At 24.6% G+C, this 12,572-nt stretch overlaps 1 long non-coding RNA gene across 1 annotated transcript; it reads left to right on the top strand.

The window, feature by feature from the left end:
• Positions 1–1,842: 1,842 nt before the first annotated feature.
• Positions 1,843–10,338, top strand: LOC114131752 (uncharacterized). The gene is made up of 3 exons (XR_003593022.2): positions 1,843–2,159; positions 5,905–5,956; positions 9,934–10,338. It is a non-coding gene; the product is annotated as an uncharacterized LOC114131752 (long non-coding RNA).
• Positions 10,339–12,572: the final 2,234 nt, after the last annotated feature.

Genomic DNA, 12,572 nt, shown 5'->3' with positions numbered 1-12,572 from the left:
CACTGCTATGACACATAAACGGTAGTACGGTAATATTGTTTTAACGTGGTTGCTTTTAAACGGCGAGTCTTACACATCAAGGGTTAGTTTAATACCTACAAAACGTTGCATCGTATAATATCGACTATACCATGGTAATGTTTGCAATCAATAGGGTTCGTTATTTAGGTCCACACATCTCACATCTTGTATAGTAGGTATTTACCTAATATTGTGTAGATCACACACACGGTCGGCATATTGAAAAGTTTCGTCCGTCCCAATCATATTATATTATATTATATTGTAATTTACAATGTACTTTATTCGTTTCGAAAATCGTTAAATAGAAAATTCTGCAGCTTGCATTGCCAATAATAATATTATTATCATGACGTGCGGACGGAGTTAGATACTGACGGCATTCACTTACCTTTACATTTTGATTACCCTTTTTCTTGGCGTTGATATATTTATTATATAATATGTCTTAGTATTCACGAGTTTTTACGACTTACTGTGGCATTAGAGGTGGATCTCAGTCTTGACCGAAGGCTATAGGCTCCATGAACGAGGCGGAGAGCCAATATTTCAATTTTTAAAATACAAACATTGCCATATAATCCAAAATTAAAACTATTTTAAATTAATATGTTGTATCACAATGTACATATAATATTATTATAATATGAGTAGAAAAATTGTTTTGAATTTAAACGAATGACTCGAAAACATCTGTCACATATACGAGTACAGACATGTTGTTATAATAAGACTAAATCTATAAAAATAAATGACTAAAGATAATTTTGAACTAAGTATTTTGTAAATGATATATTTTGAAATATATATTTTTTTTAAATGAATAAATATTTACAAAACGGTAAGTATATTCTTTACCATCAATAATTTTTATTAAATTGTATGTAATTTTATATTCAAACAAATAGACAAACCCAAGGATTTCCTAGAACTAAAGACATAATTTTATATCAAAGGGTGGCATAGCGGTGGTAGCCTGTCAAGTATGTAATTATTATGTACGTCGTATTAACCCAAAAGCAGCTTAATTATTATAATGCAAATAAAAAACGAAAACATGATTTATTCGGTAAAGCACACTTAAAGTAGATATCATATTATTGTTGTACCTATCTATATAATTATAATATACACGGCGAGAGAAACAGCCGGTTAAGTCACCGGGGACATATTATTATTGAGGAGCTTCATCTTCTTCTTCTTCTTGTAGGTACTTCCCACACCGTTTGAACAACCGTTCCGCGGGGATTAATCAGCAGTCATCAGAAACTTTGGCGACGAATCAAAAGGTTATTCCCCGGGGTCATCAAGTGTATTCTTACACGGCTCGTTTCTTTCCGTGAAATTCACAGGCTTCCCTGCCGGACTTGTGCGTAATAAATGAAATCGAAAACTTGATTTAGGTGCGTACCCAACCAGACACAATTGTAATTGGAGAAATCATCGCCCCATGTAATACATGAATAGAGTTGATTTCGCGGATTACGATGACGGAAAAAAGCACACATGTATACACACCCTACACGCCAACAGTGTGCGTGATCACTAGCCTACTGCGTGGTCAAATAATAATAAAACAATATTTTTCAAGTTCTGTTCAAAATAAATATACGTCATTTGGTTTATTTATTACTTATTATATACGTACAGAGTGTTTTGCTGAACGCGTTTAATAGGCTTTTATTGTTTGGTAGAAAAATAATGATATGATAGACTTTATGGATATTATTATGGAGTATTGTAGATAACTATAATTGCCATTATTATTCATATGTATCTCTGTACACAATAATATTATCAAAATCACTCGATCGTCAAAAACGGCGAAAACATCCGACAGACACTTTATTATAGCCTTTAGGTATAATGCGTTCAAAAGACGAGTGTAAAACGTATAAAAATATTTATCACGTTCTTATGAATATAAATACAATCACACCAATCTTTTGTTTTCAATTTTCACAGAAACTCAAACTTTTCTTATTATTATACACTGTTAACAATTTTGATTACATTAATATTTTGTTTTGTGCTTTTACTTTTTAATTAGTGTATATTCATAAATTTTGTTCTTTTTCGCCGGGGACACGAATATTATGAAACTAATAATTATTTTGTTTATTACCGTCATTTTTAATGTAAGTATAACTATATTTAATTATTTTAATTAAAAACTTGATTTTTCATCAATATGTTAATTTTTTACTTAAAAGCTTATAATAATTTTAAGACTCTCTTAGAATGTTTCAGACGATTGATTACAAAATACCACGTTAAAATATGTTTAATAGGCATTTTTTAATACAAAAGCGAAATAGCTTCAAGTTTATGAAATATAACTTTACGAATACAAATTAATTTGATGAATTTCGTAATTAACAATTTCGTAAAGTAAATTGCATGTATCCACTTCAAATTAATGACTTACAAAAAAAAAAAAAAATGGAATTTGCGTATACAAATTAATTAATAATTACTGCGTAAACTACATTTGAATAATACAGTTAATATATAACATTTAAGAAATATAAGCATATTGCATATAATATGGAAAAGTACTTATCGATCTTCTAAGCCATTCTACCCTAACTAATGCCTCTTCTTTTATACTTTGAATTTAATTATAATTATTAATTTCAGTATAGTTTATTAGGAAAATGGTTAGTATATCTATAGTACATAATATCATTATATTATGTAAAGACGCAAAGTATCATATTGTTTTTAGAAATATGATTTTAATTCTAATTAAAATCATAAATTATTCAATTTATTATTTTTTTATTATTAAAATCGTGAAATGAAAGAATATTATTTTTTATTTAAAACCATATTGTTTTTTGTTTGAAACATAGACGATGATGTCTTAATAATTTTCCCAGACGATAATAATGTGATCTGAAAGTAACAATGTACGTACAAAATAAATGTATATTGTTTGTGGATAATATTAAATTGAGTCGACAATAGAAGTTTAATATTAATATTTAATATCGCTATACACGATATAATAACTATTATGTATGTGGAATTATTACTTCTTTATTATTCGACTTAAAAGATTCGATTATAAACAATAATAATAATAAGATGTATAATTTATTTTCAGATTATATTAGTGTATGAAACATTAATTTTGATCAAGAAAATGAACTCTTGAAAATAATTTTTAATTATTTTTTATATATTATATTTTTCGATTGGTTTTACAAAATAAATATATTATTATAATATAGGTAAATACCATATTTTAGTTTCGAATACTAGCAACAATAAATCGTGATTAAAAATGAATTTATTTTTCGTTAAAAATATAACACAAATAATTATATGATACTTTAATTACTAAAAAATATAATAAATTATTGTTAATTAAACAAGAGAAATAGTCTAATTTAATTTATGTTCCGTCCAAAACCATGACCTAATAAATTAAAAAAAAAAAAAAATTAAATTAACTAGAACAACAAAATCTAGATTAAAACGGAAATTACAAATTAATGTCAAACACTATTGTTGCCATAATGACCGTCGTAAATTTGTTTCCCATTATAATATGAACGCGCTAAGTATACAGCGTACAGAATTCGGCAACCATAAAGATTTGCCGATATAATTATCTCAAAATAATTTTATATTGTCGTTATTGTCATACTTAATATAAGCCATTGTACATTAAAATTAGTCGAAGTAAAGAGATATCGATATATCTAAACAATATTTAATAATTCATTTTAATAGGGTATAATATACTATAGGTATAACTATAAAATTATGAACCATAAAGTCTTTAGGCAAGTTGTTAACCTGGTACCTCGCAATAACTTTTATACTTATTTAATATGTACGATATTTTTATAATTGAACGTTATTCCTGTGTTGTAATTTCTAAATTAACTGAACTTAGAAAATAAACATATATCTATACTTTATTTTTGTACTCGCCTAATGATAGTTTGATTTATCATTTTTATTTGCATATATATCGCTATGGCAATGTTAAACAACTCGTCTCAAGAATTGCCCTAACCCCCGTTAAAACAATTTTAGTTAAAAAAAAAATATATATATATTTCTCAGAAATGTCTTTGATGTAAGATAAAACGCTGTCCATAAAATATTTATGTTAGTAAATTGTATTTATGTTCACTGAAAATTATCTTTTAAGTAAATCGTAACCTCTAAATTAATACTAACGCGCTGTTGGCAATTATTCAATTGCATTTTTTAGCATATTGTTAAAGTTTATTACGAAATAGCGCATAAACAATTATTGCTATTTTAATATACATATTTTATTTGAAATTTCTACGAATAATTTGGAAAAAAACACAGGTTCTTTACTAATAGAAAAAAATAAAAATAAAAAAAGTTGGATACTAAATACACATATATATATAGTGTATAAATTATATCAAAAACTACCTTGGTTATTATAAAGTTGGACAAGATACGTTTTATCGTATGGTTTATCTAATTATATATTTAAAAAACGGTTGATATTTTTGTCAACAATATTTTATTATGTTATTTAAACTAACGATAAATTTGTAAAATCATTAACTGATACCACTGGTTGATAATATGTACTGTATTTGGTATTATTGATCGGTGTAACATTAGGTAATATACATTAAGTATTAAGTTATTATAGAGTGTATAATATTATCACATATTATATGGTATCTGAATGAATGTAAAAATATTAAAATTTGGTTACTAAAAGAAGAAAAATACTATAGATAACACGACGACACTAAATAAACTGAGAACAATGGTAATTCATTAAAGTAGGATTAAGTTTATTTCCTTATATTATAATATTATAGTTGTGTAAGAATGAATTATTAGCTTAATCGTAAATTTCACTGTACAATAAATAGATACTGTTGTTTAAATATAAATGTACTCAACTGTATTGTAGGAATAAGATAAAATGTATGAATAATATGAAGCACGTATTGCAGTGTCATCTAATAGTAAACTACAAATTATTGCTTTGAGTTATAACTTATAATACTATAATGTGTTTTACTCAGAGCTAGTGTAAAATGATGATGTAGTTTGTTGACAAAATCCTAGATAACGAGTATAAATTTAATATGAAATTAACAATTTATTAGTTCTTAACCAATGATCACGAGATATCACTACTGCGTAATTATAAATATATTAAGTATATCATGATAAAATAATCAATGGCGTATTTAACAAATTTCTGGAGAGATCCTAGTTATATCATTTTGTAGGAAAAATCTATAAATCTTTATTGTATATACAAATAAAACTTTAAGTACTCTATGAAATACGTTTTTTTTTTATAATAATTAATTTATAATTACTAAATATAGACTTTATTGAATTTGTATTTTTTATTTTTAAATATCATCAATAATTCTGTATAGTTTCAGTGTGTTTTAGATTCATTCTTATCTTATATAGTTTATGGACCACAGAAAAATCTAAAAATTGAATAGCAACCGTAGTAATAATAAATTGTATGATTTCTAAAAAAAATTCAAAAATGGTCTAATAAGTTCCTAACAAATTTTTATGTTAGTTTTATGATCTTAATATAATAACCAGTGCCAACTTTACTATTAATACATTTACATCATAGATGGCTTAAGTTTAATTATTATTTATTTTTAATTTTTTTAGTGCTGAAGTTTTAAAAATTTGTGAATACTTAAAGGTCGATAACATCCTATACACATATCTTGATTATCATACTGTAACTATGAGAACAACGTAATGCCATGTACCTAGTTGAAAAAAAACGTTAAATATTGGTTTTAGAACAGCTATAAGATAATATTTTACATAAACATATTAGGTACTACAACTTTAGCTTATTAATCAATAAATATTAACTATTTACAGCTTGAAATACAATGGAATACATAATTGTTGTGTGTTTGGAACATTAAATCACGTAAGTGTGTTTAAGTCATATAACTACAATATTAGCAACAAACATAGAAAAACTAACTAAAGATGTAAATGATTTTATATTTTATTAAAATTTATAGTAGAAGTAATTAAAAAAAAAAAAAATAAGGAAGAAAAATATATTTAATACAAAAAAAAAAAAAAAAAATCAAAATATCGATATTTATTGAACGTCTCCTAAATGTTTCTGGGAATTTTAAAATATGTTCTTATTATTCTTATTTAATAATTGTTTTAAATAATTTACAAAGTAAATGTTTGTCAGTATAAATATTGTTTTCGTATAACTAATAAATGTAATATGTTTTAAATGCAAATAACTCAAACTCAAATATACGAATGTCGATAATAATTATTTAATATAAAATTTACTTGATTGTTCGAAAATTCTCCAAAGGAATAACAAAAAATAAAAAATTTCATTGTGTGCTTTAGGTATAATATGGAATTTAAATTGTATAGGTATCAATAAAAAAAGTGTAAGCATACAATAAAATTATGTTTTAATACTTTGCGTAAGTAGAAAAAATATGATTTTATGCTTCTTTTGTACGATTACTGCAAACAACAATAGTAAAATGCACAGTATTATTGTGTGATTATTTTTATTATCTTGATGATTTATAAAACTCATAATCACGTTGTTATAATAAGTTCATTACGAATTTAATTTAATTATGAAAATGTTAATTGTAATTTATAAATTCATAGGTGTATACGGTCTAGTAATATAATTCAAACAAAGCGGATATGTATGTATAATTTGTACAAAAAACTTGTATCTTCATATTAAAAGGAATATTTTTTATTCGTTTTATTTTTAACAAACAAAAAAAAATCTAGAGTTTTATTTACGTACAAAAGTACGTTGGTTTCGTTTCAAAACACTAATTGTAAATATATTACTGTTTAAACATCGTGTATTTGGTTTTTTTTTTTTATTCAGTTCATTAAAGTAGCTTGCAAATTTTCAAATACTTTATGTAGATACGTTTTCTTGGAACACTTAAACAATATAATAATACTATACTGCATCTTAACAATTTCAATACAATATTATTTATGAAATAATAACGTTTCGTATTAATTTCTGAGAATTACACGCTGCTATGGTATAATAAAATCACCAACAAAAACAATTTGTGTCAGAAAATCAAAGAGCATTGAATATTATATATATTACACACACACACACACATATACATAAATACTTCAAAACATATCTTAATGAACAAAACATTAATATGACGTTGTACATTTATGAAAAGTAAAAACTCTTAACTTACGATATGAAGTACTCGAACATAAATAACAATACAAAAATTATAAGTATGTGCCCAAAATATAATATGCATTTAATGGTTTTTTTTTCATATTTTACAACAGAGCTAACTAAAATTACATGTAAAGAGTGTTATACCTTATTTATTTATTTTTGTTAAAAAAAAAATCTATTCAATAATTGAAATCAAAATTATAACAATTAATATATTTACATACATACTTAATATTATTAACTTTCATTTATAAATGTTTATAAATGTTGAAATTACAGCTTTAAACGTAAAAAAAAAGTGTAAAATAGAGTTTGATGAAGTTATTGTAGGCGCCTTCACTCAAATGTGATTATATTTAAAGTCTGCAATAATATATTACATCACCGTATTTGAAAAACAATAACGCGGAGATATCAGTATGCCGAGAAATCGTAAATACTAGCCTAAGTATATAAAAGTATGTAAAAGTGTACTATGCTTGCTTCAAAGTTTTTATCGAAAACTATCCTGAGAGTTCAAAAAAAAAAAAAAAATTACAGTCGAGTTCAATGTAAAATCTATAAATGGATTATATTAAACTTTTAAATGTTTTATACTGCTCTAAAACGAGGATTACGATGAAAAAAAAACCACATAGTTATAATTAATGAATTTCTCAAAATGTGAAAATTGTTTATTTAACATGTTTTAAAAGCCATTTTGAGATTCCCAACGAACACCTTTAATGGTTTCATGGAAAATTTTAAAATATTGTAAAACAAAATGTTTATCTTTTTTAAATTAAATATAGAAGACAACCTACTTGAAAATAAAAAATAAATTATTTCGAATTCTTCAATTTTCGTTGAAAAACATTGTATTTAAAATTACTTATGGAATGAATATATAACTATAATTCATTTTTACTTAGTTCAATATTTGTTAATTATTTTTGGAAATCTCAGTTATTTTATAGTAGATTCGTTATGATTATATAGTTTGACTTGATATGGTAAAATAGATAAAATCATTTGTTCTAAATTATATTCGACTATATAATATATCTTCATACGAAATTAAATAGTACATTTTTTCAAAGTTTATTTGTTCTTAATTAATGATGATGTGTCTTTAAAAAGTCAAAAAAATCAATATAACAAATAAATAATTCGTTATTTTAATTTTTTTTTTTAATATAAACGTTCACCGATAGTAAATTAAATCTATTAGACAAATCCAAAATGATTATATGTGATAAAATAAGCGGGAATTGATAATGGCTTTAATTCCACGCTAAATATTAATGTTAATTTATTGTTTTTCTATAAAATAAATTGAAATGTTTGTAAATTGTATTTACATTATTTAATAGTCTCCATAAAAAAAAATTAAAACTATAAATTATAATCAATGTTCAATAGGATTTTACATTACACTATAAATTGAATTATTACTCAATAGAAGCAACTCTTAATTTATATTAAATTGTGTTACAACAAACATTGTTATAAATATATACAGTAACGCATATAAAATTATAAATGATTGATGACTCGCGATTCAGATTTATCATCAAAGATGCTTTAAATTTTAATTACTAATATACAAACTTTAATATTAAATTTAAATGTTCTACAATGAATTATGTATAACCATGGTATTAAAATATTTAATTTAAATCAATTGACAGTTTCTAAATTATTATAAATAAGCATTTTAAAATCCATTTATATATTTTAAAATCTACTTTTGTAAATGATAGAAACAAAAATAATAATATAGATTTGTATTTGAATTCAAAATATTTCTTTTATTAGTTCAAAATACTTATCAGATATTATTACAAATAAAAGCATAGGTTTCTCGCGAATGAAACAATTTTTATTATTATTTTTTATTTTTTAAATATTATAATAACAGTATTAGAAAGGTTTTATTTGGTTCCAAAAACGTAACTGCAAATATCATTATCGAACTACAACGATTCGATTATAATATATTATATTAAGTAAATAATTATTGTACTAAACAGTTTAAGCGAGTTCAATGTCACTGAGTATTTTTAAAGTGAACGTGTTGCTAAAGTAACAATACAAATATAATATACATACCTTTATAAAAATAAAATACATGGTGTGTAGTATAATTTATTTAATTCTATTAAAATATAATATCAATCATTTTCGTTTAAAGTTTTTACAATTTTTCCTTCTCCCGACAGTTATTTTATCCCTTAGGATCGGTTGACCAATAACGTAGATATCCATTGTAATCTTGATTCACTCCAATATTTACTGCATCGTTTTACAAAAGGGTTTGTGTCATTGTCGTTGTTTTGTAAGGATTGAGAATCATTCTCACATTATTTTTAATGTCTTACATCATTAACACTTCTAAATCATAAATAAAAATACCTTAATAATATAAAATATAGTAGTGACGAGCAATAAACTTGGTAATTAGTTGATAATGTTATTTTATAATGGAAAATGGTTTACGCATCAATTATTTCAACGATTTTTTAACCACAATATAATTATTACAAATATTTACCTCTATTCTTTTCAATTTTTTTATTTTTTTACAAAATATTCATAAGCACATTTTCCTAGAATATATATTATAATACGTAAAGCTAATTAGTAGTATATTGCCGTTAATTTGTTTGTTAAACAATGTGCTATATTTTTTTTTTTTTTTTTAGGATGAATATTAACGCAGCCACGAAAATATATAGGCCACGAGACAAATTTCATTTAGCCAATAAGTCTGCACTAACGTCAGATACGACAATCATAATATTATTGTTCTCATTTTGTTTTCATTTTAGCTAGATATCAATTATATATACCTACACAAGATGACATATAATAATTAGAAATCATACGAGATTTTTTAGTAAAATAAAGGCGATAATAACAACTACTGATAAAATTTTCTTGCACCGAGGTCCTGTGTGCTCAAAAGAGTTTCGTGTGCATTGAAAACGAAACACCCTGAATACTAGTATAGGTATGGATTTACATGGTTGGATGAATAAGATAAATGTGTCGGTAGAATAAGAAGGACAGTTGAAAAGTATGTGAAATTGCCCAAGAATTATTCAGTGTATACAACAGTGGTAGTGTGACAAAATAGGGAGGTGTTTAAGGAGAGACAATAAGAACGTTGAATATAAAGGGAGAAGGATGTAATTCGACTCGGAACGAACAAAGAAGGAGATATTCGCATCAGGTCGTTATACTGGAAAAGTCATTTGGTCCGCCAATCCCACCAGACAACAGTCTGCAGTGAAAGGAAACAATCAGTGTATTAAGTACAGAAATATACTACTGAAGGAGAAACTGCCAGGGAGTCAGTAGGTGCCTTCAATACAAATTATCCGAATTATTTATTCTGTCGGTGATTAGAAAATAATGTGAATTTTAGCGAAAAATTGTTGTAACTATTGAGATATCCGTTATATAAGTATTGCATTATTTTAAGGACACTAGGAAACTTTCATTTTTATGTTTTATTTTATTGTACGCAAATTGGTCCGAAGAGTTAACAAACCGAGCTCGAAAAAGTATACACTTGTCTTATTATACGGTTTGACCCGCATTTCAATAAACCAACAGATCAAAATGTAGGAGTATATTATACTGACTACTGTAATTTGTACCCGGCTCTTGCAACTGAATAAAAACCACGCGTTAACTCCACTATCGATTCGTCATATTTTATAACAAACAATTATTTTACATTTTGCATAAAATTTTGTTTCGTTTTTAATTCCACGATTCAATATTATATTAATAACTTTAATGTTTCAACATCATATTAATGCCCAAGAAAAATGTCTCTAAAACACTTTAAATGATTACCAGCATTTTACTGTAAGGTAAGTTTGTTCGGAATTCGTTAAAACTATAAATTATATTTTTATATTTTATGACGGTACTTTATTTATATTTATACTATGGGACGAGTATAAGATTTATATTTTCAATTCACTGATTTATCGCTGTCCGCAGTTACAAGGGGTCAACATACGAATTTAGATTAAAGCTATATGGTGTAAACAAATTGCAAACATCACTTAATGGAGGATTTAGCCGCTTAACATTTTAATGTTTGGCAAAAGTAAAGCACCGTGAAACTTGATTAATAAGTAAAAATTATTCAGGAAAACGATACATAGGTAATAATGTGTTCATTGATATTAATGTTATTAAAAACAGTTAATGACCGATAACACTTACAACGGACTGCGTCTGCCTACATATTATGTTCATTGTCTATGGTAAACAAATCGTTGAGTTTCATGTAAAAATAATCAGGGATGGGATTGGGTAGCACTTCAAAACGTATAAATATTCATTGTATAATAATGTAATATTATGATCTACCGTGAAGTATGCAATAATAAAAAAATAAAAAAATAAATATTATATATTATCGACATAATATTATTATCTGCACAAAACCCGATTGACTGACAAGAGTTGAATAAAGTTTGAGTATCTGTATGTAAATATTTTATAAAATCCACTAGGTTAAGTTAGGTAAATCATGTTATATATCTATTGTATGCTATATATTTGTTTTGACGAAAAAAAAATAATGAAAATGAACCTGATTAGATTTGGAATAAAAACACGATATATTATAAAAATGGATTAAAACTTTTTATGCTCAGCTTATACCTATCATAATATATATTTTTTTTTAACTGACTTCGATATTTTAAAAAAGTATAAAGAAATTCTAATACATTTCTCCCATAATACTTTAATAAGCACCATATTCATAAACTCATTTTGTGAAACGAGCATTTTCTGACTATTTAGACACTCGCTATATTTTAGAATAAATAGCATAATATAATATTATTATCAATGCATTAGCATGACATTTAAAGAGGACTAAGCCTAGAGATCTCTAAATTACCAATATTTATCTGAGACTAAGTTTAGATCTGGTGTCTTAAAATTATGAAAGTCTTATTTTAATTATGCATCTTATACTAACAATTATATAAGTGTTTATTTAATTAACATATTTAATTTAAGATATTGTTATTTAATTACACTTAATAAGGGAGTGATTTTATAAATAATACATAATATATTTAATATATTTAATTAAGAGAAAACTATTATTATATTATTATAGTAAATTATATTTGTACCATTTTTTTAAATGAAGAAACATTATTATAATATCCTTTAATTAGATGTTCGTATTTTTTTTTGTAATTGATTTTAATATAATTACTTTATATTAAAATGTATACAATTAATTTACTGGTTGAATAAATAAGTTACATCTAGTTTAGAGACTTCATTTAATTTATAATAA

Source organism: Aphis gossypii, chromosome 2 (assembly GCF_020184175.1).
Source record: "Aphis gossypii isolate Hap1 chromosome 2, ASM2018417v2, whole genome shotgun sequence".
Taxonomy (NCBI): Eukaryota; Metazoa; Arthropoda; class Insecta; order Hemiptera; family Aphididae; genus Aphis; species Aphis gossypii.
The sequence above is the reverse complement of the archived record's forward strand: the minus strand, read 5'-3'. Positions and strand labels throughout refer to the sequence as shown.